Genomic DNA, 7844 nt, shown 5'->3' with positions numbered 1-7844 from the left:
AGAACTGAAGGAGATAGAGACACAAAAAACCCTCCAAAAAATCAATGAATCCAGGAGTTGGTTTTTTGAAAAGATCAACAAAATTGACAGACCGCTAGCAAGACTAATAAAGAAGAAAAGAGAGAGGAATCAAATAGACGCAATAAAAAATGATAAAGGGGATATCACCACCAACCCCACAGAAATACAAACTACCATCAGAGAATACTATAAACACCTCTACGCAAATCAACTAGAAAATCTAGAAGAAATGGATAATTTCCTGGACACTTACACTGAATAGATCAATAGCAGGCCCTGAAATTGAGGCAATAATTAATAGCCTATCCACCAAAAAAAGTCCAGGACCAGATGGATTCACAGCTGAATTCTACCAGAGTTTCAAGGAGGAGCTGGTACCATTCCTTCTGAAACTATTCCAATCAATAGAAAAAGAGGGAATCCTCCCTAACTGTTTTTATGAGGCCAACATCATCCTGATACCAAAGCCTGGCAGAGACACAACAAAAAAAGAGAATTTTAGACCAATATCCCTGATGAACATCGATGCAAAAACCCTCAATAAAATACTGGCAAATCGGATTCAGCAGCACATCAAAAAGCTTATCCACCATGATCAAGTGGGCTTCATCCCTGGGATGCAAGGCTGGTTCAACATTCGCAAATCAATAAACGTAATCCAGCATATAAACAGAACCAAAGTCAAGAACCACATGATTATCTCAATAGATGCAGAAAAGGCTTTTGACAAAATTCAACAGCCCTTCATGCTAAAAACGCTCAATAAATTCGGTATTGATGGAATGTACCTCAAAATAATAAGAGCTATTTATGACAAACCCACAGCTAATATCATACTGAATGGGCAAAAACTGGAAAAATTCCCTTTGAAAACTGGCACAAGACAGGGATGCCCTCTCTCACCACTCCTATTCAACATAGTGGTGGAAGTTCTGGCTAGGGCAATCAGGCAAGAGAAAGAAATCAAGGGTATTCAGTTAGGAAAAGAAGAAGTCAAATTGTCCCTGTTTGCAGATGACATGATTGTATATTTAGAAAACCCCATTGTCTCAGCCCAAAATCTCCTTAGGCTGAGAAGCAACTTCAGCAAAGTCTCAGGATACAAAATTAATGTGCAAAAATCACAAGCATTCTTATACACCAGTAACAGACAAACAGAGAGCCAAATCATGAATGAACTTCCATTCACAATTGCTTCAAAGCGAATAAAATACCTAGGATTCCAACTTACAAGGGATGTAAAGGACCTCTTCAAGGAGAACTACAAACCACTGCTCAGTGTAATAAAAGAGGACACAAACAAATGGAAGAACATACCATGCTCATGGATAGGAAGAATCAATATCGTGAAAATGGCCATACTGCCCAAGGTGATTTATAGATTCAATGCCATCCCCATCAAGCTACCAATGAGTTTCTTCACAGAATTGGAAAAACTGCTTTAAAGTTCATATGGAACCAAAAAAGAGCCCGCATTGCCAAGACAATCCTAAGTCAAAAGGACAAAGCTGGAGGCGTCACACTACCTGACTTCAAACTATGCTACAAGGCTACAGTAACCAAAACAGCATGGTACTGGTACCAAAACAGAGATATAGACCAATGAAACAGAACAGAGTCCTCAGAAATAATACCACACATCTACAGCCATCTGATCTTTGACAAACCTGACAAAAACAAGAAATGGGGAAAGGATTCCCCATTTAATAAATGGTGCTGGGAAAATTGGCTAGCCATAAGTAGAAAGCTGAAACTGGATCCTTTCCTTACTCCTTAGACGAAAATTAATTCAAGATGGATTAGAGACTTAAATGTTAGACCTAATACCATAAAAACCCTAGAAGAAAACCTAGGTAATACCATTCAGGACATGGGCATGGGCAAGGACTTCATGTCTAAAACACCAAAAGCAATGGCAGCAAAAGCCAAAATTGATAAATGGGATCTAATTAAACTAAGGAGCTCCTGCACAGCAAAAGAAACTACCATCAGAGTGAACAGGCAACCTACAGAATGGGAGAAAATTTTTGCAATCTACTCATCTGACAAAGGGCTAATATCCAGAATCTACAAAAAACTCAAACAAATATACAAGAAAAAAACAAACAACCCCATCAAAAAGTGGGCAAAGGATATGAACAGACATTTCTCAAAAGAAGACATTCATACAGCCAACAGACACATGAAAAAATGCTCATCATCACTCGCCATCAGAGAAATGCAAATCAAAACCACAATGAGATACCATCTCACACCAGTTAGAATGGCAATCATTAAAAAGTCAGGAAACAACAGGTGTTGGAGAGGATGTGGAGAAATAGGAACACTTTTACACTGTTGGTGGGATTGTAAACTAGTTCAACCATTATGGAAAACAGTATGGCAATTCCTCAAGGATCCAGAACTAGATGTACCATATGACCCAGCCATCCCATTACTGGGTATATACCCAAAGGATTATAAATCATGCTGCTACAAAGACACATGCACACGTATGTTTATTGTGGCACTATTCACAATAGCAAAGACTTGAAATCAACACAAATGTCCATCTGTGACAGACTGGATTAAGAAAATGTGGCACATATACACCATGGAATACTATGTAGCCATAAAAAAGGATGAGTTTGCATCCTTTGTAGGGACATGGATGCAGCTGGAAACCATCATTCTTAGCAAACTGTAACAAGAACAGAAAACCAAACACCGTATGTTCTCACTCATAGGTGAGAACTGAACAATGAGATCACTTGGACTCGGGAAGGGGAACATCACACACTGGGGCCTATCATGGGGAGGGAGGAGGGGGGAGGGATTGCATTGGGAGTTATACCTGATATAAATGATGAATTGATGGGTGCTGACGAGTTGATGGGTGCAGCACACCAACATGGCACAAGTATACATATGTAACAAACCTGCACGTTATGCACATGTACCCTAGAACTTAAAGTATAATAAAAAATAAAAATAAAAAATAAAAATAAAAAAAAAGAAGAGTTACATCCTGTAAGGAAAATACATTCAAATGGTTATATATATTGTAGAGGCAGCATCTTCAACGGCACAGGGTAGGAGAGGTTGAAGTCCCAGGGAAATCCTTACAGTAGCCAGAGGCATTTTTATGAAATGCAAATCATGTCATATTTCTTCTCTTCTTAAATCCCTTCAATGATATTTCAGTGAAATTTTACTAAAATCCAAACTTTTTACCTTGACTTAAAGGGATCTACAAATTCTGGTCCTACCTGTATTTCTTCTTCACTTCACTCTCTCTTCTATTCACTAGACTTTAACCATATAAGCTTCTCCCTCCCTTTAGAACACACAAAACTGATTTGCAGCTCTAGATATTTTACACTTTTATTATCTTCACCTGCAGCATACTGTCCCCAGATTCTTGTTTAGGTTTTTCACTTTCACCCTTTAAACTGCACGTCAAATGTAATTTCCAGGGAGAGGATTTCACTCAGCCCTTCCTCTACTCTACTTATCTTATTGCCTTGCTTTATGATGTTTATCACCCTTACCACCAACTGAAATAATCACATTCATATCTTTACATGTTTGTTATTTGCCTCTCCCAAATCAAATACAACCTGCATGAGGCGTGGAAACTTCTCTACATCCCCAATGTCTAAAAGGTTACCTGATGCATAATCTCACTCAACAAACTTTTAATGAAGAAATTAATTAATAAGCAAGTTAGTAGCCTCTATACATTTGGTCTGGACATAGAAAAAGAACGATGAAATTTCACATTGGACAGAAATTCAAGTCACATAACATAAGAAGCATTTTTATGCCACATAATTTTGACAATTCTTGGGTACTACTTCAAATCCTAATAGCCCCACCTCTAACTCCAACCACTACTGTGGAAATCATTTCCATGCATACTTTGGACAGGAGCATTCTTACAGGATGTTGCCTTCCAATATCCCATACTTCTTACTTCCTGTCCTGGACATTCTCTGATAATATGCTAGAGACACCTGTAGGATCACACGTGCCAATTATGTGTGTACAACCCAGAAGGGTAGGACCATTGAAACCCACAGAGCTCCCCTTCACCAGGAAGGAAAAGGAACTGAAGGACAAATACTTCCCTTTTTAGTCTCCAGCAGGGAGTTCTTCAATACATTTGAGAATTTGGGAACTTAAGATTTCTCAAAAGGTTCCTGCTCCCTGGATCACTTCCCAAATAAACCATGTGCATGAAGATCTTGGTCTTAAGTTCTGCTTTCCTAAGACAGTATGCCTAAAATAGCATGCCTACGAGTCTAAATTTTCTTCCTGTAAACAATTAGAAATCTTTGAAGACTTTTGAGTAGGAAAGTAACGATCATTTTTGCAAGAAAAGTCATTTTGATGATAGTGTGAAGGGTGAATTACAGAAGTCAAGGCTGATGTTTTGACAACTAATCAGAAGATAAGTTCAGCAAAGTAGGTAACAATAAGTGCTGAAACTCCAGTGATGAAAGTGGGTATGGAATAAAAGAGAAAACAGAGATTGTGAAATAAATGGGAAAAAATGTGTAAGGACTGTGAAGTAGAGGAGGTAAGCATTAGTAATCACATGGCCTATAAGTTGTTTGCTTCTGTCAGTGTGCTGTAGCATATTGGGTATACTACTCCTCAAAGAATAGTGACATGATGAAATCCAATCTGCTTTCCAAGAAATTTCATAAAATTAGCACACATTTTTCTGGCATGCTTTAAACATAGATCTTATGAAGATGAACCGAGACCTCTAGGAAATTCTTTCAGGCTTGGGACTCAATAATAATATGGTGCTTTTAGCAATTTTTATTTTCCCTGTTAAGTAATTTTTTAATTAGTTTACTTTTTTAGTGTCATATATTATATAAAAATGTATTTTCCAAGTTTATTTCACTTGTGGAGAAACTGGAGAGTAATAGAATGCCATGTTTTAAAAACACAACACTATACATGTGGCTGACATGTGAAAGTCAGCGTTACAAGCTCAAAGTGCCTGACTTTCAAATACAGCCCAATCAGTAAAGACATGATAAACGTACAAAGGAAGCCCATTATAATGGTGGTTTGGGTCACTGGGCAAGAGAAGAAGAAAGGTGACGAAAGAACACGGGCTCACAAGTAACTATTGCTCATTAATTCTGACTGAGATCAATAAGTGATGTTCCTTCCATTCACCCACAGCAAGCATGGGTACATTTGAGATAAATGAAAGCCTCTTCTGCTTAAGGTAACAGAAAAAATTATATTAAATGGAATTTTTAATGTGAATGAATGCTGACAATTTATTGTTAATAATTTCATTTCATTTTGGCAGGAACAGTCAGATCTCAAAATAATGTTGAAAAGTCTGACAAGAAAACTCAATTACAAAATATGGAAAAAATGGAGAGAAATATTTAGTGATGGACATAGCGCAATGTTAGCTGACATTTACATTTCTTGATTATATTGAATTAATGGCCTCTGTGCTAATGGTAATTACATAAAATGGCATAGTGAAAAGGCCATTGTGTTACATAAAATCTCCATAGAAACAGAAACACACTAGTTTATCTTCCTTTAATGCTGTAAGGGCATTAATTTGTCACTGTAAACACATTTTCATTTAATTAACCCTGACTTTATTTGTGTGGATAAGTCTCTATCCCAAGACATTTATTTTTCCATTACTAACACAAGTCCCTCAACTCAGCACCAGACTCTTGATCCTTATGGAAGGATAACCAATCCTGACACACATACCACAACCAAACACGAGCCAATGTGCTTTATATCTGGACCAGAGGTGTGGAAACTATGGCTTTGGGACAAATCTACTGTCTGTTCTTATAAAGTTTTATTGGGACAAAGCCATGCCCATTGTTTGTGTATTGTCTATGGCTATTTTCACACTACAATGGCAGAGTTGAGTGGTTGTGACAGAGAGCATATGACCCATAAAATTTAAATTATTTATCTTCTGGCCCTTTACAGAAAGTTTAAATACCCTAATCTTCCCCAATCACTTGAAAATCAACATTGATCACCCTAACATGTGATCAGCGAAGTAGCTACCAAGATGGTAGCAGGATTATGACAATATACAAAATGCTATTCTCTTTAATCCTAAAACTCTTTAAATTTTCCAATTTGAACATGGGTAAGAGATACCTATTCTTAAGCAGTAGGCGCTCAGAACCACCAAGGTTTAAAGCATCATTATGGGAAAATGGCCATCTTTATTCCCCCAAATGTTTTCATTTTTCTCGTTATACTGTATCTACTTTTCTGCTCATCCTTCCACCGGCAATATCATTTAAGATAGGGCACAGTATGAGAAAAAGAGCAATTTTGTCAGACTACGGATTTTAAAACATATAGCTACTCATACGAAAATTAAATAGTTCAACCTGTCCAAAGGAAACACAGTTCCATAAAATCAACTGTACCTCCTCTACAGAGAAAATACAATTAAACTACCATGGAAATAACTGCAAGTAACTAAAGAATGGTAAACATTTTTGCAGAACAAATTTTAGAATCAACCTTTGTAAGAAATTGTACATCCCTATAGAGTCTCCTAGGAAGAAACTAATCTTACTCACTACAGTGATAGCTAGGAGAAAGAACAAACCTCACTTCCTACAGCATGGGAGAAAACTATCTAATATCACAGTGAATTTACATAGGGCTGGTGTAGAACTGGGAATCTGCTTTAACCAATTCTTCAGGTTCTAATGGGAATGGCTATTGAACCACACTCTATAAAACACAATGTTAATTGCATCTCAGCCTTTTGGCTAAGATCAAGTGTAGTATCTCTTCTTATCAGTTTAAAACACAATGTTTATTTTCTCCACTGGTATTATATATTCATACAACCTATCTTGCAATAATCATTTTAAAATGATAAAATAATATGCATTTATGGTAAAAGAATAAAATTCCATTTTAAAAGCTTTGGTAAACTAAATAATTTTTTGAAAAGACAAGATATTTTAATGACTAAGAAATCTTAAAACCTTAGTAGGTTCTAAGATTGCAAATCTCTTCTGTCATTTTGCCATTTGTCTATTAACTATTAACCTTTTTGAAAGAAATGTTTTATTTGAATGGAATTAAATTCATCAGTTTCTTTGCCTGATGAGTTATGCTTTGAAAATGTAAGATTTTTTTTTAATTAGGGAGGAGAGTTTGTCATGAATGGTTATTGTTTTATCTGTCATAGTGAGGTTTAATTTAAACAGAGACACATTGTACTTAGTAGGAATTATGTTTTATTATTTTTCCATAGATTTGGATAGCCTTATTTTGTTTTTTACAACACTATCTATTTCCCATTGACTTAGGGGTCATTCTTGGGTATGTTTGTATATCTCCACAAATTACCTTTACACAGAGGTCTGTCTCTGTTGTTCTCTAATCTTTTGCATTGATCTGTTCTGTTCTTGCACCGATTCACAGTGCTTTTATTACTGTCTTTGTAATATTTTATTTATATATTTTATTTTATTTATTTGTATGTAATATATAATTTGTTAAGAAAGTCTATTTATATAATAATAAGTAATCCATCCAAGATCATGAAATGTCTTTCTATATATTCACTTTCATCATAAAGATCCTATGTTTTTGGTTAAATTCAAAATATTTTTTTGATTTCTATTGATTTTATAAATTACAAAACAGATAAAGGAGATAGAAAAAGGAAAAATACAGGCTCACTTATGAACCTAGGTGCATCATAAAATTATAGCTAACGATGAAAACATGGAAAAGGTGATGGGCTGTGACTCCCTTGAATAGGCTATGTAATAGAGCAAATGTGATAGAACGTCACT

At 35.9% G+C, this 7844-nt stretch overlaps 1 pseudogene; it reads left to right on the top strand.

The window, feature by feature from the left end:
• The first annotated feature begins 6783 nt into the window (after window positions 1-6783).
• Window positions 6784-6904, top strand: LOC117079731 (annotated as a pseudogene).
• The last annotated feature ends 940 nt before the right edge of the window (window positions 6905-7844 follow it).

This window comes from Trachypithecus francoisi, unplaced genomic scaffold, assembly GCF_009764315.1.
Source record: "Trachypithecus francoisi isolate TF-2019V2 unplaced genomic scaffold, Tfra_2.0 Lachesis_group7, whole genome shotgun sequence".
In the NCBI taxonomy this organism is placed as follows: Eukaryota; Metazoa; Chordata; class Mammalia; order Primates; family Cercopithecidae; genus Trachypithecus; species Trachypithecus francoisi.
This window is presented reverse-complemented; position numbering and strand designations above follow the sequence as displayed.